Below are 26,990 nucleotides of genomic sequence, written 5' to 3' on the forward strand. Positions count from 1 at the left end.
AAAAAAATTTCAGAAAGAATCACAGCATATTCCATGAATGTACTTTAGACTGAAGGGAAATTTTCTTTATATCAACAGTAAAATAACACATAAAATATGTGTTGCTTTAAGAAGACTTTAAAACACTTTTAAATATTACATAAAAATAGCTTATAGTTTGTCAACACATGTAAGCTGTGTAAATAGCCCCTATGAAATAATTTTATTATTGAATTGTCTGTTTGTGGGACTTTAAAGTGTATTGATAAAATATATTAAATAATATATCTATAACTGTGTTCAGAAGCTTAAACCTAAGGATATCATCACAAGCCATGATTAAGCTTGTTATTCATAAAAAAATTCAAATGCAGCATTCTCTCAACATTTCAACACTAACAACTATGTGACTGCTTTTGGCACCAAACAAGAAATGTATATATTTCTTAAAATATGTAAGATTGGCATATTCATTATAAAATCAGATGATAATATTAACTGTTCAAATTTGTGATGCTAAAAGGTATAGTACAGACCTGAAATACTGCAGTTGCAACTTTTGAAAAAGTCTTGGATGTGAGACATATGACCTAAAGGATTGAAGATCGTGTTGCACAATAGATGCTCCATTTCCTTTGACTATGCACTCCTATTTTTGGTACTTGTCATCACACGTGGTTTTCTTCCATTCTAAAATAACCAAGAAAATACTTGATGTCACAATGAGTTTTATACAAAATTAAAGCATCTTATTAAGACATTAAATCATTCTACCCTTAATGAATTAGCAATTCAACTAGAGTTAAACAGCATGCTTTGTGACCTTTTCTGTGATTATATCAGATATATGAATATATCAAATTGACTTGGACAAACAATTGACCAAAAAGTTATTTATTAAGCAAACACTGACAACTTAAATTACAGTATTACCATATATATAAAATAAACACAATACCATGTTTAAAAAAATAAGTAACACCATATAAACAAAGTGTATTAGTGAAACAAAACTTCTAATTTAAAATATAAATAAAATCAGTAGAACTAAAAACTATTTAATATTCATGAAACACATGATCATGAGTCACACTGAAGAGAATGTAATAAATATAAATATCTAACTTGCAGGAACTATATAAGATTGCACATGGAGTTGTAAGGCAGCTTCTTAATATCCTGCATTATGCTGCTTAAGAAGTCTCTGAGAATTTCAATAAAACAAGAACTTTATTAAAGAAGGAAAAATGTTCAATTAATCATAGTCATTGTTAATAATTAAATGTATTGATTGAGGAAACTCATGCATGGATAGCACTGGGGTAAGAAAAAAATGAGCATTAATTTTCTGTTTAGCGTAACTCAAGACAACCTTAAATTAGGAAATAACAGAAAACACCTTGTATTTTTAATAGTGTCTATGCTGCTGGTGGACAAGGTCCTCCAGTACCCATCTGAGAACACCTTAATGGAGCATGTGAGAAAGATGCATGCTATCTGAAAGCTGAAAGGAAGCCTGAGAAAGAGAAAGACACAACAGAGACACAGAGGGAAGCAGAGTCAGAGAGCAGACTCTCCTCTTAATTCAGAAATGATTTAAAACACCTTCCCAACCTCCAATCCACCATATCATGCCAACTAGTTAATAAGAAGCTTGGAGAAGGGCAGTCATATCTGGCCTCCATTGCATGCTACTGTGCCATAGAAAACATTAACCTCAGAGAGAGACTGTGTGACCAAAATCTGCCCTACGACTGCAGGATCCCAAGATTCTGTCTCAATTTTGCTGCTTCTGTTGATACAAAACCAAAATCTCATTATTAAATACCTTGAATGCATAATAATTTTAAAAGAGTATTTTTTATTTTAACAATTTTAGACAGAGTGTGGCCTGCAGAGCTCTAGAATTCTAAATATGACCATCTACACTGATCTGTAGATATCATTTTCCTAATCTTTGTAGCAGAATCTCAAACCTACAAACAGTTAAAAGGCAAATGTTCATGAAATTTTATTAAGTTAAAAAGTTAGGAAAATAATAACTCAAAAGCCACACATACTATATTCTGTTATGGAACTTCAGTTTTGGAGGGCAGGAAGGTTTCCTTGAGTGACAGTATTGATAGGAAATGCTTCATTCAACCACATGAATATGAAGCTAATGTCCATTAAGAGTGATGATTTTAGCATATGTGAGCTTCCTGATATGTGCAATGTATACTTATGGTTTCTTATTTGTGTTTCCCCATTTCCATTATGAGCCTTGACTTCAGAACAAGTGGACTTCTTTGTCAAGTATGCCGATGACACGTAGGTCTAATCTAAGTCTCCATGAACCTCGTGATGACTTTCTGCACCACACATAACAGTCTCTGTATGTTGAGGCTTGAATGTCACCCAACATTTAAAAACAAAATGTAGATGAAAGTATATTATTACTTGTAGCATCTTCTTAACATCATTTTTTTACATTTCTCTCTATTTCTTCCATCTAACATCTAGTACATCCTTTATAATGTCCCAAGGCTAAAAATACTGAATTGATTGTAGTCTGAGCTTTGATTTTGATGTCCGTATTAATCAGGATGCAAAGTTATCCTAGCAGACCTTCCAGAATATATCTCACTGACTCTCCAAGGGACAGGAGCACTCTTAGATGTGGTTCCTTATTTCTTGTTAGGATTACCATAATTCATTATATTCTGGTCTACCTGTCATCTTTATTCTAAGACGCTTACATGTGTGCAGAGTTGGCTAATGGGTGAAGGCATAGAAAAACTGGAATATCTGATCACATTACTTCAGCATAGACACAGGTCTGCTCACTTCTAAGCAAGCAGTAGATTATAGTAAAGCCCTTATTCCTTATAAACATGATAGGCTCTCAAGCTACAGTCAAGTGATCTTTACTCAGTAATTGCTGTTTTTCTTTAGGAAAAAATGGCAAGCAGTGAAACATTCATTTTCAAAGGCAAACTAAACTCATAAAAAAAAATAATAGTTGTGATCCTAAAAGGTTGAATAATTAACATTTTGCAAATTGATTCCCAATTTTGTGAAGTTGGAAGAAGGCTTATTATATAAAAAGAACCTTGTTTAAAATTGCACACTATTTTGTTATGCAAATAACTACTCTTGTGTTTATTTCATGTGCATGCTAGCACTCGGGTATTAGGGCTAATAAGGAAAAGCACACCTGCAAGAGTGCTATTTTTAAAAAAGAAAGAAAAGAAAAGAACACTTTCTGATGCCTAGATGTTGAGATGTGCCTATTCACTTGGGAGCTGCCAATATAGGAACAGATCGAGCAGATAAGTCAATAAGCTTGATTAACATAAGCAATGAACCCCGCCCCTTTATCTTCCTTTTTATCTCATGGAAGATGTATTTGTACATTTACAATTGTTCTGGCACACCCCTCACCTTCACTTTTCAGTTTAAAGTTGTGTCATAATTACTGGTTCGGGTTGTTTCCTCTTACAAACAAGGTCTCTGTAGCTCAGGCTGCCCTTGAAATTGCTATGTAGAAAAGCCTGGCCTTGAACCTCCGCCCACCTGGTGATGGAATCACAGGCATAAACCACCATACTCAGCTTGAATTGCTAGCTCTGAAAGTTTCTTTGACTGGCACAACAGTTCTTGTCAAGTTTTAGTTGATCAAGAGTTGTGCTTCTCTCTTCAACTGCTTCCTCTGTCTACTCTATTTCCCTTGTGAGGGAGATGGAGAGTGACCCCAGAGAGAAATGAGGGTGGAGATCAGACTTGGGGAGAGCTGGGGCAGGAGGACAGAAGGTTTGAAGAGAGAAGAGAAATCGTGGGCAGTGCCATCTGTATGACAAGCTAAGGCAAGGTAGACTGCTGGGAGGTGACTCTAGCTGAGACTCCTAGTAGCAGGGGTCATTGAGTCTGAAGATGCTACCCTCTCATTAGCCAAGTGAAGGGAGGGGAACCCAAAACTTTACCATGCCAACAAGATGTACAGGGATAAAATAGAGCAGAGATTGTGGGATTGTCCAGCCAAATGCTGGCGCAACCTGGGACCCATCCCATGGGAGCCTAGTATAACTGTCCTCTGAGAGACTCCATGCAGCAGGGGACTAAAACAGATGTGGCAAACACAGCTAAACATTGGGCAATGAGCATGGAGTTTTGTAGAAGAGTGGAGTAAAAGATAGAAGGACCAGAAAGGGACAGGAGCTCCACAAGGAGACCAACAAAGCCAACTAACCAGACCCCAGCAGAGGCTTGCAGAGACTGAAGCACCAAGCAAGCACCATGGATGACTGGACCTAGGCCCCCTACACAGATGCAGGCCATGGGCAGCTCAGGCTTCCTGTCGGCCCACTAGTAAGGAGTGGGGGCTGTCTCTGACAGGAACTATGTTCCTGTGTTTTGATCACTTCCCCCTGGCGGGGCTGCCTCCCAGGCTACCACGGAAGAGGATGCAATCACTTCTGATGCTACTTAATGTGCTGCGTTGGGTTGGGAAAGAGTCTCTCCTTTTCTGAGAAGTGGGGAAGTGATGATATGGGGAATTGGGAGAGAGGTTGTAACTGGGAGGAGAGGAAGGAGGAGGTTATGATTGGGATATAAGGTGAATAATAATAATAATAATAATAATAATAATAATAATAATAATAATAATGTTATGTTTTTCTTTGCAGAGATCAGAAACATAACTGGAATGTTTGGAGAATTCTATACTCTGCATGAAGATAGATAAGGTTCCTGACTATCAGTACAAAGCAGACCAAAGAGTGTAGTCAAAGCATATAGATTGAGTGTTAGAACCCAATAAGATAATCTTAGAGAAGGAAATGTAGGAACACAGAGGAACCTGTGAACTAAATTAAGATCCAGTAAGCTCCTCCAATACCATTACAAAAGAAGCTTGCACTCTTGACAGAACAGAGCAGTAAATTTAAAAGGCGCAATCTAGCTTCTTAACACATCCTTTTGACTGGTAAGTGTCTATTAGGAAATGCAGGGATAAGATCCTTAGCTTCTAGATTAAAACATGATGACTGGTAGCTGCCCATCAAATCCTGCAGTGAGATTGGGAGTCTGAGGGAGAAAGTTAAAGAAGTCAGCTGGAAAAGCGCATAACTTCCATTTAAGCATAGGAAGTTTGAGATGTTTGTGAGATATCCAAGGACTCAAATAGAAAGTTCGATCATAGAAGTCATAGCTCAAATTATAAATGTGGAGAAAATGACATGTACAATGGTTTGAAACTCAAGGATTAGTGGAGACCACCTATAGAGGCAGCAGAAATAGAAAATTAAGATGGGTACCAGCACAAGTAGCGCATAGCTACTTCACTGTGTCAGGGTCCAGAACAAATAGACGAAGTGTGGAGAAGAAGAAAGGAGACATATGTACTAATGGGACGTAGCTGCCACTGGTGCTAAAATCAGAGCTGGAAATCGGGAAGAGGGCTGAGGGCATTGTTGTGCATTAGGGCATCCACTTCTGAAGCTGTCTTTAAAAGGATTACAATCACTTCCTGACATTTCTTTTCTTTTTTTTTCTTTTTTATTAATTTATTCATATTACATCTCAATTGTTATCCCATCCCTTGTATCCTCCCCTCCCCTCCCCTATGACTGTGACTGAGGGGAGTAGGAGGAAAGCGGGAGGGAGGGAGAAATGGGATAGCAATTGAGATGTAATATGAATAAATTAATAAATTATAAAAGAAGAAATATCAGGAGGTGATTTTCAATCCCCCACCATATGCGTGCAAGTGTGCATGCGTGCATGCGTGTGTGTGTGTGTGTGTGTGTGTGTGTGTGTGTGTGTGTATGTGTGTGTGTGTGATAATATCAGAGGACCCCTTTGGGTGCTGTTTCTCAGTGACAACCTTGTTAAAGAAACTGAGTCCACTCAGTACTTCCAATGTGCTTATGGATGTGGGACCAGTGAACATGGTGGCTTCTCTAGGGAAGCATCAGTGTAAAACCACAACCTACCAACCAAAAAACTGACTTTGCTCCTAGCAGCCACCACTTACTAATAGTTCCTCGGCTAGGGCTGGGACTTCTTGGGTTCCTTCTCTAACCTTGTTTGGAGTTTTTGGTGGCTTGATCTTCTCTGCCACCAATTACACACACATATACATAATTAATGGGATAACTCGGATAAAATTGTATTAAATATATAGAAAACAGGTGATTGGTACATTAGGATGTAGAAAATATTTAGTAATTAGTAAAAACAGTGCTTTAATAAAAAAATCAATGACAGGAAAGACAAGAACTGTCGCAGAAAGACAGAAATTGTAATACCCTGTAAAAACTTGATCTCATACATAACATGAAATAGATTAAAACTAACTAAAATATAAATTTTTTATTATCATGTTAGCAAAATTTGAATTGCTTGCATCTAATATTTACATGTGTAAAGCTATGGTAATCAACAATGTAGCATGCAAATATGATAAGGAAAGATGTCTTTATAAATTAGATAAGTGGGTTTGTAAGTGTGCATATGTATGGCAACGTATGTATATAGATATGTATGCAGTGTCAATATATGAGCATGTATTTATACATAGCTTGCACTTCATGATCTATTCCTGACACAGGAATGCGGGGAGCAGCAGAAGAAATCCTGAAAGAAGGCAGGAAGAAGGGCAATGTGCTTGACAGATTACCCACTTGTCAGGACCTAGAATAGCCTAGGAGGCAAATAGCTGGCATTGTGTATATGACAGCTTGTGTATTAGGTTAACTGAGGTAAGGACTCACTCTAAATGTGGGCAGTGCCATCTCATGGGTTATAGTCCCAGATGACAAGGTTGAGCTGAGCAGCAACAACCATCTTTCTTAGCTTCCTGACTTGATACCATATGACCAGTGAGCAATTCCCTCATGCCTTCATGGCCAGAATTGATTTATACCCTTGTTACTGCTTTTCAATATTATTGTAACAATAATGTATTGGCAAAGGTATAGAAAAACAGAAAGGTAATAAGAATAATATAGCCGAAATAAAACCTTCCTTTCTGAACCATTTTCAGACTGCTCACATGAAAGAACACCAAAGGAAGCGAACAAACTCCCTACTAACACAACCTATTTCATACATGAGATGAATTTGAAAAAATTTAAAGAGAAAAACAAATCCTTTTACATGAATTCTAGAGGTTAGTACATATTACAAAGAACCCACATCCAAAAGGGTTTAGTTGTAATTACCTTCTTAACAACTTCGCATTTCTGAAACTATTATAGGTACAATTATATTATTTATCATTTGTATATGTGTTTAGGATAGACATGTTTTTCTTGTGAAATTCAGTCATCTTTAACAGTCTAGTGAATTCCAACTACTGCGCCTTCTGACTGTAGAAATACTGCATCTTTCACTTCTTCTGAGATGCATCAACTGGGCTCGCACATCAATACAAACCTGCACTATTTTCTTCTTAGCTCTATAAAATTCAAACTTAACTTCTGACCCAACAGATACTGCTGTACAAGTTTCATGTGACAGAATCTCAGCTAAAATGAAAACTTATGGTACATGACATATTTCACTGATCATAAAGATATTGACAGCTTTTGATCTCAGGAAACACGAAACAGAACATATCAATAGAAACCAGAAACCCTTCCTACTCAGAGGTTCTATGCCATTTTTTTTTCATTCTATGTTGCTCTGCATCTTCATGGGTCTCAAACCAACTCATGAAGTAACATGCATATTCCTCAGAGGAGTGAAACTCCTCGACCTATAGACATTCAGTATTCTACATCTACTCAGTTGCACCCTACCACAGTGATATAGTTGATATTATTGTTACAATATAGATAGCATGGGTGGGTAAGATATAGATTAACAAAATGTAGGAATGGATAATGCAAATAAGTGAGTTCATGAATGTCCACCATGATGTTTCTGTATTTCTATTTAGATACAACAGAGTAGAATTCTTGAAGTATGAGTCTCCTCAAGATAAGCATGTTTATATTTCTATAAAAAAATATTGGCCATGGTCAGTTTCCTAATGACAATTATTCTGGAGCATACACGTTAACTCTTTCTTACTGGATAGCCCTTGCATGTGGTGAAACCAAAGATGAATCTTGATGACAAATGGCACCATTGTGTTCTATACCTTCTCGAGCCCCAGAGTATCTCTGGTAACTTCTCATTACTAAAACCTTTGCTGGGCCTCTGTTTTGTTTACTTGTCTCATGTCTGTGAGACAATATTCCGAAAAGGACAGCTTCAGTGAGGAGGGGCTGACTGCCTCACAGATCACAGTCCCTCAGGATAGAGAAGTCATGAGAGAGAATAGGTGGTCACACAGCGAGAACAAGGAAAGTCTTGTATTAAACTCACTTTTTTCCTTTTTCATATAATCCAAGAACTCATTCCAGGAAATAGAGTCATTCACAGTGGTCCTATATTTCCATCCAAATAAACCTACTAATGTGAGAACCATTTCCCATGTAATTCTAGAGCTCAAATTGACTACTGATATTAGCCACAACATACTCATGTATGATTGAAATCCCCAAGCTAACATTATCAATCCATGTGTCTTCACATTCTTCTTGGCCTCACTTCACATGTAATGAGATTTATATCTTAATTTGTTCACCTATCGTTAAAGGTATGATTTGGAGTCTTATAAATTCCCATTATTATAACTAAAGGTGGTATAACTTTAATGTATTATTTACCAGAACTCTTTTGTCAGGTAGAGTCAAACTCTACCTGCTTACCATCATATCCTGACTCAGTGGGGCTGTCAGAGTGGTATACACTGAGGACCTTAGTTAAAGATTCTGATCACAGTTGTGCCACGTAATATGATCATGGTGAACATTATCTAATAATCCTGGGCCTATGTTCCTGTCGATAAGAAAGAATTTATTATATCTATATCAAAGTATTTTAAACTTCAAATTGGATAGTCATAATGCTATAATCAGAATGCCTTTCAGCCAACATTATTTTCTGCTATTGTGAAACCACACATGTTCCACTCTCAAGAACTGTAGAATCAGCATGGCCACAACCAACTGAACTGATGGGAAGTTAACCTCGATTTCCCATTCAGAAGAGCCCTCTCTGCTATTACAAAATGTTGCTGAGAAGCCAGGCATGTGGGAGGCAGAGACAGGTAGATCTCTGTGAGTTCACCTCTAGCCTGGTCTACAAAGCAAGTCTGGGACAACCAAGGCTACACAGAGTAACTGTGTCTTAAAGCAAAACAAAACAAAACAAAACAAAAACCAAAAAACAAAAAACAAAAAAAAATGTTGCTGAGAAGTCACACTTTATTTTAGCTGTAACTTGATGCATGTTTGCACCCCTACCATTAAAATCAAAGGATGGATTTTAAGTAATATACTGCAATTGAAATTGAATATCTACGAGTTGAAATTGGAAGTGGTTTAATACTTAAGACAAAATTTAATGAAATAATTTAAATGAGAATATGTTACAATGAGAGAAGGAAAAATGAATCATTTGCCTTTTTGTTTTTCAGGCTTTTAATTTATGGTTATACTGTTTTTTTTTTATTTGAAAATAAAGCTCATTCACATTTCAAATAAGAAGTGAAGAAACCAGCATTCCAAAGATGTTCATTACATTAATTATTGCAGAAAATAGTAATAAGCCTAAATGTCTTTTTACAAGGACAGATAACATTCAATTGCTATATTTAGCAAATATATTTTTAGGCAACTATTGAAATGATAATGCAAATTTATAATCTTGAAATAATATGCAATTATTTTTTTTAAAGCTTTAGGTCAGTTAAAGTTAAAGAATTCATGGTGAATAGAAGTCAGAGGGAAAAAACTTTTGAAAGTATGTTTATCAAATATATTGAATTTAAGATTCTATTTTGTACTTTTTTCCTTAATTATGTTTAAATGTTTATAATACTTATAACCAAAACCAAAAAAACTATTAGCAATTTTAAAAGAAAAAAATAGGTTAGTCTTTGGCCTTGATCCACACTCCGCCTCTAGGAGCCTGTCTTTTCAACACCTTCAGGCTTACCCTGTCTGTTGTTTCAGCTTCTGCCTTTCCCGCAGCCATGACCTTGTCTTAATGAGCATGGCTCTGGCCTCATCTTCGGTCTCACTGCTTCTAGCCCAAACATTCTAACAAATATTTACTACCTGGCTTTGTGCTTCTACTTAGACCTGCCAGACCACATCCCAGACTTTCCCTTCCTTCCTGACCCTGCCCCAGGCATGTTCTGGCAGGGAAGTGCCACTCAGAGCCTTGCCTTGACAACCAGTTTCAACATGCTTGATTGCAAGCTCTCTGCTTTCACAGTTATTACCCTTACTCCTTATTTACGTGGGACAAATTCATAGATTCATCTTGTGAAAAACCTAGGTTACATATTTTTCCTTTAATAGCACAGTGCCAAAATTGATTTTCAAAGTGGTGTTTAAGGTGTCTTGAAAAGATCTCAAGAAATAATATTGTTGCTGAGCACAGTCGTGCATTCCTGTAATCCAAACAGAGGCAAGCAGATCTCTGTGAGTTCAAGGCCAGCCTCTTCCAAAAAATGAGTCCAGGACAGCCAAGGCTGCACAGAGAAACTTTGTCTCAGAAACAAACAAAACAATAAAACAAAAAACCCACAACCAACAACAAGAAAAAGGAAATAATGTTTTTATTATATATATTCCTTGTTATTTTTACCACATTTTCTTGTTAATTGAACTATTAATTATTTGGCATTCTGAACAGTCACCAAACATCAAGTGTTCAATGGATGCCCTCATAAACTAGCTGAGGGTTGGATTCCTCTGGCAAATACATGCAAAAACCTCCCCTCCTACAGAATGAAGGATCTTTCTATAAGGGCCACTGTCTGAAAGCATTGTGCTAAGAAATTACACGTGAGTCTTTATTAATCTTTAAAGTAGTCTTCAAACCAGGAATTAAATGACACAGATTATTGCCCTTGGCAATCAGAACCCATGAAATGTATTTAGACAAAGAGAAATATTTATGTTGAGGGATTAGTGCAAATGAGTGTGGGAGCTCTTATGTCATTCGTAGAAGGTAGAAAGACAGAAGTTCAGATAGGATTTCTGCTTTAGTGTCTCCAGGGAAATATTACCTTTTCAGGCTAGTTCAGTTTTCTGTTCTTATATCTACCACCTACTGGACTATGTCTACCACATGCACCATCAACTTTAATTTCACACAACTAAAGTCAGGTTATTATAAATCTTTGTCACATTTGCCAACCACCACTTTAACAGTATTGAGACTAGTATTTTGCCAAACGATACTTACCATACTTAGCAAAACTGACTGGGTTAGTGAATTATCACATTACACTTTAAGTTTGCTTATTCTGGATCACAAAAGTAACTGACTAGTGCATTGTTAACAACTCACTCTTTAACTTGTCCACTGAGATCAGTGCCTTAACCCAGTCCTGGTTGTTCTTTTAATCAGACCACTCGGACAAGACAACATCTATTATCATTTTTGAGTAATTTGAAGGTGACTTAATCCTTCAAAGGCAATGGCTATCTTTAGAAGATCTCTATCCATACTGCAACAGTATGTAACAGAACATGAGTGGCTTCTCATATGTATACAAGGTGAGAATTAAGAAACAAAGTGACTTTCCCAGTTAGTTTGTATGACAGGATTCTACTCTGGTTCCTTACCCTAAGTCCACAAAAGTCTATACTTAGATTTTAGACCCTGGACTGTATACTGGGACCTATCAATGAAAAGACACTATACTTGTCTTCACCAAGCCTAAATTTTAGTGAATATAATTAGACTTAAAACAATCAAATAGGCAAACTTCAAGAGCCAGATGATGGGAAATATTTATGGGAAAACTGGGTTTATAACAACAGAAGTACAAAAGGTGGCATGTGGTACTTGAAGAACAAAACTACGTGGCCATGTTTTTACTGAGTGTCATTTGCTCAAGGTGAGAAAATTATGAATGAAAGGCCCTAAAGAAATATTGAGAAAGAGTGTATATACAAAGTATCTTAGGGTTTCTATTGATCCAATGAAATACCATAACCAAAAACATAATTCAGGAGGAAAAGGTCTATTTGACTTATACTTCCATATCACGTCTCATTTTCAAAGTAAGTCAGGGCAGGAATTCAAACATGGAAGGAAACTGTAGGCAGGAGCTGATGATAAGGCCATGGAGGTGAGCTGCTTACTGGATTTTTTGCATGGCTTGCTCAGCCTGCTTTGTTATGGAACAAAGAACTACCCCAGCCAGAGATGGCACCACTCACAATGGACTGGGCCCACCGCCATCAATTACTAATTAACAAAATGTCCTACAGGTGTGCCTGCAGCCTGATCTTACAGAAGCATTTTCTTAATTGTGAGTTCCTCCTCTCAGAGAACCTTATGGCGAGTTGATGTAAAACTATCCAGCATATTGAGGGAACCTCTGGTATAGACGCTGCCTGGTATGTCCAAGAACTGCAGTAAAAGATTTACGGCATGGAAGGCAAAAATTCTACCACTGAACCAGGATCATCTCCTAAGGAAATAGAGGTAGTCATCGAAAGTATCAAAAAAAAAAAAAAAGAAAGAAAAAAAAGAAAGAAAAGAAAAGCCCAGGGCCAGATGGATTCATCACAAAATTCTATCAAACCTTCATAGAACAGCTAAAACCAATACTCTTCAAACTATTCCACAAAATGGAAACAGAAGGAACATAATGAAACTCATTCTATGAGGCCACAATCACCTCGATACCAAAACCATACAAAGACCCAACAAGAAATCAAATTTTAGAAGAAAAAGTGGGGAAGATCCTTGAACATTGGCACAGGAAACCACTTCCAGAACAGAACACCAACAGCTCAAGCTCTAAGATAAACAATTATTAAATTGGACCTTATGAAACTGAAAAGCTTCTGTAAGGCAAAGGACACTGTCAACAGAACAAAGTGACAGCCAACAGACTAGGAAAATGTCTTCACCAACCCCATAGCTTACAAAGATCAAATTTCAAAAATATGTAAAGAACTCAAGTAATTAAATACTAACAAACCAAATTTTTCAATTAAAATATGGGGTACAGAGCTAAACAGAGAATTCTCAGCAGAGGAATACCAAATAGCCAAGAAACACTTAAAGAAATGCTCAACATCCTTAGTTAACAGGGAAATGTAAATTAAAACAATTTTGAGATTCCATCTTACACCTATCAGAATGGTTAAAATAAAAGAAACTCGAGTGACAGCATATGCTGGTGAGGATGTGGAGAAAGGAGGAACACTCCTCCATTGCCGGTAGGAGTGCAAACTTGTACAACCAATTTGAAATCAATCTGATGCTTTCTCAGAAAACTGGGAGTAGTGCTACCTCAAGACCCAGCCAGACCACTCCTTGGCATATAAGTGAAAAATTCTTCACCATACAAGAAGGCCATTTGCTCAACTATGTTCATAGCAGTTTTATTCATAATAGCCAGAAACTGGACACAGCCTAGATGTCTCTCAACTGAAGAATGGATAAAGAAACTGTGGTACATTTACACAATGAAATACTACTCAGCTATTACAACAAGGAAATCTTGAAATTCCCAGGCAAACGGTTGGAACAAGAAAGATCATCCTGTTTGAGGTAACCCAGACCCAGAAAGACACACGTGGTGTATACTCACTTATAAGTGGACATTAGCCACATAATACAGGGTAATCACACTACAATCCGCAGACATAAAGAAGCTAAATAACAAAGAGGACCCTAGGGAGGATGATAATTCTCATTCAGAAGGGCAAATAGAATAGACACTGGAAGCAGATGAAGAGAAGGAACAGGATGAAAGCCTACCATAGAGGTCCTCTGAAAGATTCCACCCATCAGGGGATCCAAGCAGATGCTGAGACTCACAGCCAGACTTTGGGGTAGAGTAAAGCGAGTCTTATGGAAGAGTTAGGGGACAGAAGGACATGGAGGAGACTGGAGCTGGACAAGGAGACAATGGAGCCAACAAATCCAGGCAGAGAAAGGGGTTGCTATAGAGACTGATGCAGCAACCACGGACCATTCATGGCGATGATCTAGACCCCTGGCTCAGATGTAGTAGATAGGCAATGTAGTCTCCTTGTGGGTCTCATAATGTGGGGGAGTAAGAATTACTTCTGACATGGACTCTGGTGGCAGGTCACAGAGTAAGAAGATGCAGGTAGTCCAGATGAGACTTGATAGGGTGGCATCAGATGATAGGGTAGAGGGCTTCCCCTCTCTGAGGACTAGAGAAAGGGAGATAGAAGGAGGGATAAACAAGGGGTGGGACCTGCAGGCCATGGGGAAGGGGGCAACAATTGGGATGTAAAGTGAATAAAATAAAAATAAAAAATTTAAATGAGAAAATATTTACAATTGTGCGAAGTTAATATAAGCCAACCTATTATTGTTGACCTTTTTCAGATGCTTTGCTATATAAAATTCTACTGTTCAATAAATCTAAATAGAGAGTCAAATATGGTCTATGATGGGGAAACTATAAGGCTTATTATCACCTTTTCCCACCCTAACATAGTTATTGTATCAATATATCTTGGATGTCATGCTATGAAAGTATTCTTCACTCATTACATGTGCTGCAGATTAACTGAACTAACTGGCAGCTAAATAAACAAAGCCTCCATTTGACATTGGCTTCCTTAAATCTTTCTCATTCTAGGGAATGATCTAAGTCTGTCACTGGTTTGTTGAAGGTGCATGATTTTTAGAAAGTGACTGTGTAAAGAATCCTTACAAAAGTTGCCTTTTAGATTCATCTGGCAGCTGGTAGAAACAGATACAGAGAGAGACCCACACAGGCGAACAACAGGCTGAGATCAAGGAAGAAGTAGGGAGAAAAATATAGGGAGCTGGAGGAGTCAAGGACACAACAATAAGAATGCATTTAGTCCTGCTGCAAGTTGAGGTGCCAGGGTGGGTTGGTACTTCTTGGGGGACCTCCAAAGAGACTGAAACACCACCTAAAGATCGTACATATACATAGGCTTGACATAGGCTCCCTATACATAGGTAGCAGTTGAGCATCCTGGTGAACTTCTGGATCCTCTAACAATGGAAGTAGAGGTTATGTCTGATTCTGTTGCCTGTCTTTGAATCATTTTCCCCTAGTTGGGCTGCATTTCCAGGCATCAATGGGAGAGAATATGTTAAGCCTGCTTCACTTGAGGTGCCGGAGTAGGTTGGTACTTCTTGGGGGCCTCCCTTTCTCTGAGAAGAAGGAGAAGGCAGTGGGGGACATAAGGGTGGAATTTGGAGGTGAGGAGGGAAGGGGCTGGGATCAGGCTGTAAAGTGATGAAATAAATCAACAGAGAAAAAAAAAGTTGCCTTTTATACTACAAAGTAAATTTGAGCCAAAAACTCCTATGTGAAATTATATTTGACTGTAATTGTATTATCAGTTTCTTGTTTTGCAAGTAGGATCTAAAATTACTAACCAATATCGTTTGTGTTTTATTTTATGGCCCTTATAATAGGATGATCATGTGTCTGCAGTGTATATTCAATGGAAATAATATTTTCAAAAACCATAGTGGAAGGTCTTATTCTTTCAAGGTAAATTGAGTCTAAGTAAAATGTTTTGCCAACAACAATCTGGTGGTTGTTACATTAAAAGGTAGTTCCTAAGTAAATGCTGCAGTTGTAACAAAGTGCTTGGTTCCACATATCCTGTAGGAATAATCATTGCTCTTTAAAGAAATTTTCAACTTTCCCACAGATAGAAACACGCTTCCTACATATTTAATTTGTTAACAGTTCCCTCTTAAGAATTTGTAAAAATGTACTCTGTCTTTTTGTTTTCTTTCGCTTTTTAGTCGAGGGTCCAAACTCTGCCTTGAAAAACAGGAGACACCAAAGACAAAAAAAGCAACTGAACTTCTTGCATGGAAACATTCTTTCAATGAGTTATTTTAAAAGTATTTTTAAAATCTGGATTTTTGAAAATATACTTTTTGATGGCCCAAATTTCCATGAGTAGCTATGGAGGAGCTAGCTGCTTCCCGCACAATAATAATAAATAGCAAAAAGAAACTTTTAAAAATCCTATTGGTCCTGCAGTCTCCTGCCAAAGTCCCACACAATAGCAGATACTTAGGACCAGAATGGCTCCAGTGGAGCAACACTAATGCATTTGACACAGCTCCCACCCTGGCATTATGCAGAGGAGCCTGCACTTATCCCTTTGTAAATTGGAGACTCTTTTAACCAGGAATCCCAGGATGAAACAGAACCATTTTCCTCACGGCAAAACAAATCCTTCTCCAGTGAATTTTGTTATTGTTTATTGTTACACTGTTTTATCAGCCCTAAACTGTATGAAAGCTTCAATTAGTTCTTGATGAATGATCCCATAAAAGCATGTAGTTTCATTTCCCCTGCCACCAGATATTTCACTGAGTGTTATTAAATGAAATATAATTGGGATAAGATTCAGGAACTTAAAGAGGCTGTAGTGCTCTCAGTTCAGCCTGAAATGGTTAGTCATCAGTGCAGCTCAATCACATCCGATGCACTGTACATACAAATTTCCATTGCCTGGCCCTGGGAAGATCACAGAAGCACAGCGTACAGTCTGATGCCCTTCATGAGGATGAAGGCTGTTGGTGAGGTGCTAAGTTCAGTGCTGGGTCAAGTAATTGTTATCTCCACACAGAAGCAATACGTATCTCTATCCATCATGTTAATCAACAGCTTGCACCTCCACTGAATGTTACATAGCACCAGTTTACTGTCCCAGCAAGAGCAGAGGCCATTTCTCGTTTCTCCTTAAGAAAAGAATTAATTTTTTACTAATACATAGACAAAAGGCCAATCTTTGCTTGCCTCCCTTGTTGCTAATGAAATGTAAAATATATTTCTAAGGAAACTGATTAAAAGAAGATGACCAGCTTATACACTTTTATTTTTAAAAAATAGCATTTCTTCTTTCTTATGGCCTCCTTAAAATAGAATAAAAGCTGAAATGATGGAGTTATTCTCATACGGCCTGCTGTACGGAATTGATGAAGAAGAGGGGGAAAAGACTTCAGACTATCAGCATTCCCTTCCTACTTCCTTCCTGAGAATTTTGTGCTGATATTATGGGCTGTTTTCAACACTTTGAATATATAAGTAAGCAAGCTTAGCAGAGTAACATTAATAATGTTAGGGATTGATTCTCTCTCATAGGATGGATTTCAAGTAGGGCCAGTATTTGAATGACCATCCCCTCAATCTCTGGTGCATCTTTATCTTTACACTCCTTATAGGAAGGACAAAGTTTTGATCAAAGGTTTTGTTGATGGGTTGGTGTCTTTATCTCTCCGCTGGACATCTTGCCTCATTACAGGAAGAGCCTACCTCAGGATCCATATCCCCCATGGCTAGGAATCTCAGCTAAGGTGGCTCCCACAGACTTCCTGGAGCTTACCCTATCTGAGGTCTCTGACAAGTCCCAGAGATGCCTCCGCCTCCAATTTCCTTTCTCTCACCTGGCCCTCTTTCCCCTGCTCTCCCTACTCCTAATCCTCACCACTGATCTGATTTCCACTCTCTTTCTCACCCAGTTAGTTGCCTCCATCCATCCGTCTCCAATGCCTATTTTATTTTCCCTTCTAAGTGAAACTCAAGTATCCTCCCTTGTGCTCTCCTTGTAACTTAGCTTCTTTAGGTCTGTGGACTATAGCATGGTTGTCCTGTACTTTATGGTTAATATCCACTTATAAGTGAGTATATACTATGCATTTCTTGGTGAGTTCTGGTTACCGCACTCAGGATGATACTTTCTAGTTCCATCCATTTTTCTGAAATTTTCAAGATATCCTTGTTTTTAAAAGCTGAGTAGTATTCCTTTGTGTAAATGTGCACATTTTATTTATCCATTCTTTGGTTGAGGGTCATCTAGGTGGTTTCCAGTTTCTGGCTACTATGAATAAAGCTGCTATAAACATGTTGAGAAAGTATCCTTGTGGTCTGGTAGAGCATCTTTGGGGTATATGTCCAAGATTCTTGCTTTTCAAACTCTAGAGCAGTCTTGTTAATTTACAACCTACATTTTGAGCAGAAGTTTATAAAGTGTCATATGTGTATCATTCAGATGCCAAGGTTTATGTAGCAATCACAACACTGAGACATTACTTCATTTCACAGCACTCACAGCTGCATCTGCACAGCAAGATGAAAGGCTATCCAAACTTTTACCATTTTGCTCCAATCTATATTAGCAGTCATTGTGATCTTCCTTCCTTCCTTTCTCTCATTTTTATTTTTTAACTTCTGTAAAACAACACTTAAAATGAAAAAATGAATAGTTGAATGAATTTTGAGATTTTCCCTTTAGTCTGTATTTAGTGAAAATTATAGGGCACTTTTAGTAGCCTGAAGACAGACCATCTAGAAAGCAGTTGTTGCTTCTCTGGTGTGATGGTTCTGGGATGAGATTGCACACATGCACAACCTGAAAACCTGCCTGAACTAAATGAACTTTTACAAGCTGTATTGTTTGACTAAATGCCTGTAAGTCTGGGTATTAATATGTGGATATTTGGTATGTAGTTTATGAAATTACTGGACTGTCACTGAAAATGACAGACAGCACTTGCTGCCAATCAAATGTATCTCTTGTAACCTAAGATTTTTTCAGATATAATTGTTGTTGATTTCCATAACTGTAATAATGCAGTTATTAAAATTTTGCATAATATAAAGCCACACAGCATGCACAGGGAATGTACAGGTTCAAGTAGATGGGTCATAGCACTGAAAGGAACAAGTGGACATGACTTCTAACCCTAACCAAGAAGCTATCTACAATTGATACCCACTTGCAAAGCAAACATTATTTTTTGTCATTTGAAATTTCACAGGGAATATTAACCACAATTTCAGGGTAAATCCATGCTCAGTAGGAGTTGGCCAATACAAAACGAACTAAATGATATTTTTTACTCAGATGGTTTTGTTTGTTTGTTTGTTTGTTTGAACATTTTGTCGTATTGGTCTTTTAATTGCATATTTTGGTTTACTGTTTTTGTGTATATGTGTGTTTCTTGTTTTTATTTCTCTGTCTGCTCTTTTTGTGTGTTTGCTTGCTTTTTAAAAAGAAACAAAGAAAGGTTCAGAGGCTTTAGGGGGGTGGCGAGGTAGAATGATCTGAGAAGAGTTGGGAGAGGGGAAATTATGATCAGAACATATTGTATGGAAAATTTTCTTTCCAATAAAACAAACAAAGACTATGCAGTTGTCTATAATGACAACCATTTATGCAAAGTTGAGGCTCATGTATTTCAATCATTAATGCATTACAACATACACAATGAAGTCACACATAAAAGAACTGGCCATTTATATTAGCAACTATTTTTGGATATTAAAAAATCTCAAAAGCAATAAACATTCTGATTCTTTGTTTAGTTTTTTTTTTGTTTTGGGGTTTTTGTTTTTGTTTTATTAATTTATTCTTGTTACATCTCAATGGTTATCCCATCCCTTGTATCCTCCCATTCTTCCCTCCCTCCCATTCTCCCCTTATTCCCCTCCTCTATGACTGTTCCTGAGGGGGATTACTTCCCCCTGTATATGCTCATAGGGTATCAAGTCTCTTCTTGGTAAGCTGCTGTCCTTCCTCTGAGTGCCACCAGGCCTCTCCCTCCAGGGGACATGGTCAAAGGTGAGGCACCAGAGTACGTGAGAAAGTAATATCCCCCTCTCCACTCCACTGTGGAGAATGTTCTGCCCATTGGCTAGATCTGTGTAGGGGTTTAAAGTTTACTGCCTGTATTGTCCTTGGCTGGTGCCTTAGTTTGAGCGGGACCCCTGGGCCCAAATCTGCCTATCATAATGTTCTACTTGTAGGTTTCTAGGACCCTCTGGATCCTTCTACTTTGCCATTCTCCCATGCTTCTCTCATCCAGAGTCTCAATAGGATGTCCTCCCCTCTGTCCCAGTTTCCTGATAAGTGAAGGCTTTCGTGGGACATGCCCCTTGGGCTAGTATGCAGATATAAGTGAGTATATACCATTTGAGTCTTTCTGCTTCTGGGTTAACTCATTCATTATCATCGTTTCCAGCAGTCTTCTCTCATACATTACTTCTCAACTTCAGTTTCCCCTACCTTTGTCTTCCCCCAAGTCCATTCATCTTCCATTTCCCTTCATAAAGAAAGAGTAGACCTCCTAGGGATATCCACCAAACACAATCTAATAAGATACAATAAATCTAGGCACAAATACTAATTTCAAGTCTGGATCAGGTAAACCAATAGGAGAAAAGAGGTCTTGCCCCTAGCATAGGCAGAAGTATCAGATATACCCGTTACTCCCACTGTTAGGGATCCCATAAGAACAACCATAACATATAGGCAGAGGATCTAGCTCAGACCCACACAGGGTTAATGATTGTTGCTTCAGTCTTTGTGATCCCCTATGAGCCCTGTTTAATTGATTCTGTGGGTTTTGTTCTTGTGGTGTCCTCTACTCTTCTTGCTCCTACAATTTGTCCTCTCCCTATTCTATCTGGTTCTTCTGTCTCTGCCTAGCATTTGATGGTGGGTCTCTGCGTCTGCTCCCATCAGTTGCTGGTGGCAATCCTCTGATGACATTTGATCTATGAGTATGGCAGAATATCATTTGCAATAATTTCATTGCTTTTTTGCCAAGCTGTGTTAAATTCTATCCTGTGTCAGGTATGGGTTATTTCATGGGGCATGAGGCTCAAGTTGGGCCATTCATTGGTTAGCCACCTGCACATGTTCTGTATCGCCATTGCCCCAGCATATCTTGCAGGCAGGACAGATTGTATTTTATTTATTTTTAAAAAGAATGAAGAATCCATTTTAGCATGTGATAGGTTTATTACTGCTTTTCTCAAATATGTTGTTTCCAATGTTTAATTTTTCTGCTATAGTTTTTATATACAAATAATATTACCAATAAAATGGGTATAAAACTTCCCCAAATAAAAATGAATATACCAGAAAATTTAAGAAACCGAGGTCTAGTATATAGTCTTCATATTTGATATATAAGCATCATTCTTGACACTTGAAGTAATCTAATCTTAGTGGTGGGCCCATCTTAATGGTGTGTCCATTATTTTTAAGCAGAAAATAAGATTTTTCAGCCTTTTCATAAATTTTATGGGTCTTATTGCAACTTTATTGAACTAACCTTAACTTCTCCATAAGTTAAAAAGACTTATTAGCAAAATAAAACTGTTCATTTATATTTGTGGCCTATGATAAAAGAGGAGGAAAAGGAGGAGGAGGAGGAAGAATAAAGGAAGAAGAAGAAGAAGAAGAAGAAGAAGAAGAAGAAGAAGAAGAAGAAGAAGAAGAAGAAGAAGAAGAAGAAGGTTCCTTTTATTTAAAATGAGAAAACTAACCAAATGGCTTTTATACCACAATAAACCAACACACACAGATCATGTAGAATAAAATTAGTATCCCCAGCTAATATTATAAAAGCTATTAACTATTATTTCCTTTGAAGTTTTTAGGATCAGGATGCTTCTTGCAACCTTATTTGAAGCAAATAAATTAAATGCACTTACAATTCTTGATTCATATATAATTTTATGTAATGCATAAGTAGTTTCTAGAAGTTTATGAGGGCACTATTTTTGACAATTCACTAAAATCATTTTCATTTATTGTTAAAGTATAAGTCAAAATTATGTGGTATACATTATCAAAACTTTAATGCTTATATGTTAATAAAAGAGTAATCTGATATATGTCTCAGGAAAGCCTTAGAGCCTAAAGCAGATGAGTATGAACATACAAAATACCTAGCATATAATAGGCTGCTTAAACACTGGTTTAATTTTATGCGTTTATTTTCTCAATCCCAGGACTATTTATAACGGAGCAGCAGCTCTAACCTAAAGCTGCAGCCATAAACTCTTCCTCTTAACTCTCTGGTACCTGCAAGAAAGAAAAACTGATATTTGGCCTGTTTCTGTCATAGCCACAGTGTGGGCACCAAAGCTGTTCTCCCCTCAGATATCAACCCTTTCTTATCAATGAAACATCAAAGATTATATTAGAAAACTGTTCAGAACTAAGAAAATTGTTTTGCTCAAAGCAATAGGACAAAAAGTTGATAACATGTCATTAGGAGTACAAAGAAGGTGTCCTTTGCAGGATGATTTCCACCAATTATAAAGATGTCAAATAGTGGGCAGGAAATAATAATATAATTTTTTATAAGATAAATTTATATAAATTTGTAACCAGTGTCCATGATGAGATTAAAATCTACTGTTTTTCACACTGCAGAAAGGAGGTGTCAGTCCACAACTTCTACCTTGTTTGAGACAGAATATTCTTTTTGTCAGCTGATGAGTATACCAGCATGGCTACCCTTCAAGTTGCTGAGGGTTCTTCTGTCTAGACCTGCCATCTAGTCCAAGGAGCACTAAGGTTATAGATGTGTGGTACTAGACCTTGTTTTATGTAGGTTCTTGAGATTTGAGCTCGGATTCTCAAATTTATGAGGCAAACACTTTAACCATTCATCTATTTCTCCATCTAATATAAACTCTGATAAGCATGATACAAGTTCTTTTCTTTCATATATTCAAGTCATCTATGTGTGTACTCTGACAAATAATACAATTTGGGTCTATTTTTTTTTTAAACAGTAGCATCACTATTTGGGGAAAATAAATTTCTGAGTAAATAAAATTAACTCAACCAACATCCTAATCCTGATAATACTCATAATCTTAAAATGAATACACTCTGAATAAACTATCTGAATAATTCTAGAAACAGAATATCATAGGAAGGATTTTCAGTTATATTTTCTACTCCAATCAATGTCTAGGGTAACCATATGGATTTTTTAAAAGGAAAATAAAGACTTCTATATTTTTCCTTAATATCTATATATTCCAGTAGCTTTTCATAGACACTTATGCATTTACCATATTAGTCATCTAATCTCACAATTTATTTAAATTTGGACTTTGGCCAAGAAGTATATGTTGTCTGCTAGAATTCAAATCTAGAATAGAATATAGTGTCAACCATGTAATTGATAAATATGATAACTATGGTAGTGAACAATGAGCACTCATCATTTTTCACAGAGCATCACGCAGTGTTGCTATCAAGTAAATGGATTAGATGAACATGCTCCTAAATAAAAAAGCATAGTAATCAAGACGACTTTTTTGTCAAAGAATGTGCTCTGCCAGCTGCTATGTATCTATCCTAAATCATACATATTAGGATCTGAGGCAACTGGATAAGGTAATTTCTGACAGTTCTGTTCACCATTTTAAATTATTTTCGATATATGTTTGAAATTAAGGAATACATATACTAAACTTTTGATGCCAAGTTTTTGCTATTAAGGCTTTTTGAAACTGATAATTAGGTTTTCTAACATTTTGGTGTCAGTTAAAATAGGCAAAGCTAAATGTAAATGTGGCGCCCACGCCACTGCGGTACCGAGTCGAGGGCAAGGGACTGTGGATTTAACTCATGCACACACACACGCGCACACACACACACACACACACACACACACACACACACACACACACACACACACCTAGGGTCCTTCGTGCTAAGAGAGCAGCAGCCGCAGCAGCAGCCGCGGCAGCGGTTTATTCTTCCCCTCCAGAGTTCCAAAGAGCCTTCTTATAGGCAGCCAAACAGGAATCCTCCTCCCAGGTGAAATCCCTCAAGAGGTGATTGCACACAGGAGGAAAAGTCTCGAGGAAGGGAGGGATGCGTTCTCAGAGCAGTAAACGTGACTAGCTAACCAAGATAAACACAGACATGGAAGCTGCTAGAAACAGGACATGAAACAGCAAGACAGGCAGGCAGCCCAGTCGGGCCTGGTTCCTACCGTAAATATTTCAAAAGCAGATTGGGCATGAAGATAGAAGGTATTCCTAATTTGATCTACAGATTCCATAAAGTCCTGATACAAAGACATGCCAGCTATTTGGGCATATCAGCAAATTTTCTATACTGTTTATATAGTGAGAATCTAGACTCGCCAACAAGAAAATGAAATAGAAGCAGAAAAAGACTGAAAATGACCAACTTCAAAGTATATAGTAAAGCTTCCATGACCCAAAGACATATAATGGGTGAATGTGTAGATTTACAGATCACTACAACGGACTTAGGGAATATATTTGCCAAATGCATAGAGAGGACCCCCATAAGAAATACACAAGATGCCTGACCCAAAATTTGTCCTGCCTACAAGATGTTCAGGGAAAAAGAAGGAACAGAGATTGAGGCAATGGCCAACAAATGACGGGCCCACCCTGAAAGCCACCACATGGGAGAGAGCCAACCCTTGATATTATTAATGGTATTCTGTATGCTTGCAAACAGATGCCTAACATAACTGTCTTCTTAGAGTCTTCATCCACTAGTTGATAGAAACAGATGCAGAGACCCACAGCCAAACAATAGACAGAGTTTACAGACCTTGTGCAAGAGTGGGAGGGAGGACTGAGGGAGGCAGAGGGGTCAAGGACACCACAAGAAGATCTACAGAGTAAACTAACAAAGGTCCACTGCGGCATATGCAGCTTGGACATCATGTGGGTCTCCTAACAATTGGAGGAAGGGATGTCTCTGACTCTGTTACATGCCTTTGGAACCCTTTCCCCTAGCTGTGCTGCCTTGTCTGGCTTCAGTGGGAGAGTACTCACTGAGTCCTTGATGTTTCAGGGTGAGTTGGTACCCACGGGAGGGAGTGGAAAATGGGGGGGACCAGGAACAGAGAAGCGAGGAGGGGCTGTAATCACAATATAAAGCAAATAAATAAGATAGCAAATGGAGAAAAATAAAACAGTATATAACTAAAATAACTCAATAGTAAAAAAATAAATAACTGGATTAAAAATAGAGGAAAGTTATATAATATACAAATGAAGGTATAAAGATACCAAATACAGAGCTGAAGAGGTAATTCAAGGGTTGATAGTGTATCTCAGAAGTAAAGCACTTGTCACTGGTCTAGTATATGCTGGATTTTATCCTCAGCCCCTCAAGAAGGAACAAAAATCTGTAATCATAGAAATGCAAATTAAGAAAAACAGGAAAATGTGTAACATACCTATCGCAATGTCCAACACTAAGAAAATGGAAACCACCAAATATTGATTTAAAAGGAGACACGATTTTAATCTACTGTTAATTAGGAAGCAAAAGGCATAAGCACCTTGCAACATAGCTTGAGATTTCTTAGAAAACTTAAACATACCATCTTTTTTTCGTTTTAAATAACAGGCTTAAAAAGTGTAAATGAAAAAAGAAACTTGAACATGAAATCTATAGCAGTTCAATTGATAATTCAAAAGAAAACAAAAAACTCTTTAGTGGACAATTAAATGTAAACTACTACTATTTATCCAGACAATGTTATTTTTCTCAGATAAATGAGCCACAAAGCTATAATAACTCATGGGAGAACCTTAGTTGTGTATCACTAAGCAAATAATCCAATATGAAAAGTCCACATAATGTTTGAATTGAACTATGGAATAAATTAGAAAAAATAATAAAATAAACCTATGAAAAAGGTCAAAGAGTCAGGTTTGCCAAGTATTGAATGGAGAAGTTGTGATAGGTAAAACAAGGGATTTATGTAAGTCATTCTATCTTTTTTTTTTTTCAAAACCCATACAATACATAACATGGGCTGAGGATGGAAAAGCATATCAAGTAAGGATCATCAATTTTAAGAAATACACCACTCTAGTAGGGCACAGATAGTGAGAACGACTGTGCATTTGTAAAGGCAGAAGTATATGAGCCAATTTCCATTTCCACTGATTATTGCTAGGATCTTTAAACTGCTCTAAAAATTATATATTCTATCAAAAAAGTAGATTATATACCATCTGCGAAACACTTTAAAATTAAAATCCGAAGGCTGGGTACTATAAGCAGTGTGTGTGAAGCTTCAGGAATTTTTCCCTCAGAATTCTCAGGATGCTGTTGGGTCCCACTTTAAAGGCCTTCGTTTTGCTAAGGGGTGGCATGTTTCCCACTTTGAAGATCTGACGTGTTTTAATGGTCCTGTCTTTGAAGCAATGTGTGTCTGTGGGATTCCCTCATGAGCAGCTTTCCTGTTCAGGGAGAAAGTGATCCTCTGTGGAAGTTATTTACCAGATTATAATTTCAACCCTGGAGACAGTCTAATCCCTGACATGGTTATCATCTTTTTGAAAATATTAATATGTTTGGAAAAGGTTCTACTTCTGAAGAAATTCTTCTTGCCAGAAGGAGACTATCTTTAAATTTTTAGCGGGTTGTTGTCTTCAAGAATATTATATAGCATAGCGTGACTTCACAGGGAAAACATTAAAGTAAGAGGTAATGTATTATAATTATCATCTCCTTATAGAATTCTATGGAAAATTAGAATAAATCTAGCCTTTTTAAATATGTCACTTGACATATGTAGCAAATGCTTTCCTTTCTTAAATAAAACTAAGATATTGAGCAGTTTGTGTGACTTACAATTATATATATATATATATTTTTTTTTTTGGTCAACTTTTATGTATTGACAGTTCAAATCCACGAAAGATATGACAGGAACAACAAGGAACATTCAGCCTTTGTTTGGGGTTACTGATGAGAACAATGAGCTTCTTGTAAACGGTTGCTGATTCCACGCTTACATAACCCAGCTTACTACATACATATGCCCTTAAATGGGGAAAGCAGTTAATGTGTGAACAAAGACGTTTGAAAGAAATGCAAGTGTTGTAATTGCAGGTACTTCGTAGGAAACAACAACAGGAGGAGGAGGGAGCCATCAAGTCATTCTCACATTTCTTGTTTTTACCGTGAAGACTATGGAGCACAAATAAGAAAGGGTGACATGATGGAGCTGGTTTTGCTGCAAGAGGGCATCTAAACCACAGGCTTATTTCAGTTTTATTTTCCTCTTTATTTTTCTGAATTCCTACATATTTTTCTCTAAGCTATGGACAGGCACAGTCATAGGAGAGGGGAATAAGGGGAAAA

At 37.4% G+C, this 26,990-nt stretch overlaps 1 long non-coding RNA gene across 1 annotated transcript in view; it reads right to left on the reverse strand.

Annotated features, from left to right (window-relative positions):
- Positions 1 to 26,990, reverse strand: part of LOC311603752 — a 688,670-nt gene that overhangs the window by 168,921 nt on the left and 492,759 nt on the right. Inside the window, exon 4 of the long non-coding RNA XR_014781233.1 lies at positions 516 to 669. This is a non-coding gene — a long non-coding RNA (uncharacterized lncRNA). The remainder of the gene's footprint in view (positions 1 to 515; positions 670 to 26,990) is intronic.

This window comes from Acomys minous, assembly GCF_964271855.1.
Source record: "Acomys minous genome assembly, chromosome: 1".
Classification (NCBI taxonomy): Eukaryota; Metazoa; Chordata; class Mammalia; order Rodentia; family Muridae; genus Acomys; species Acomys minous.